Here is a 737-nt window from a genome sequence, read left to right as displayed (position 1 = left end):
TAGGTGGGATCTGCAGGGGGTTCCTGGGTCCAGGAAAGTTTGGCAGGATCGGGGGGATTTGCAGGGACCAGGGTCTATTTTTAGCCCCCAGCCCTCCTTATGAACCTGCAGCCCCATCACCCCAACTCCTTCCTTCACCGATACTTACTTGCTCAACTCTCAGCAGTGGTGAACACTGATAACTGGTGGCAACTGGAGCAGTGTGTGGGATGGGGAGTTGTGGGGGGATAAAAATAGCCCAGTGCCAGGACTGTGCAAGTAACTGTACAGAAGTTCCACACTGGGGTCTAACCTAGATCGAGAAAGTCTGATAGTGCATTCATCTAGATCTATCTTATACCAGGCCCCACTATTTTTAGACTGGTCTGTGTTGCAGAACATCTGTACTATTACAGGTTTAGATTGATTTCCAATCACTGAGACGGGATCTGAATGTAAGATCCACACTCAGGGCAAATTAACTTAGATTGGAGGGCCATTTTGAACCTCCTGAATGTCTGCCCTTAGTCTATGTGAACAATTTCCGACATGGTACATCCTTCCAGATGGAATAAGGCATTTAACCTTCTGTAGAGGCTTCCACATCTGATATTTTCTGTGAAACTTTAAACATGCATTTCTGAACTCTCTGATGCCAATCTCTCCAGAACACAAGCTTCATTGAAGTTTTTAATTAAAAGCCATAACTGAAATATTGAATTGTAAGCAACACTTGCAGAATACATTTTCTTTTAAAA

Source organism: Gavialis gangeticus, unplaced genomic scaffold (assembly GCF_001723915.1).
Source record: "Gavialis gangeticus isolate Ggan-Ray unplaced genomic scaffold, GavGan_comp1, whole genome shotgun sequence".
NCBI classification, from domain to species: Eukaryota; Metazoa; Chordata; order Crocodylia; family Gavialidae; genus Gavialis; species Gavialis gangeticus.
This window is presented reverse-complemented; position numbering follows the sequence as displayed.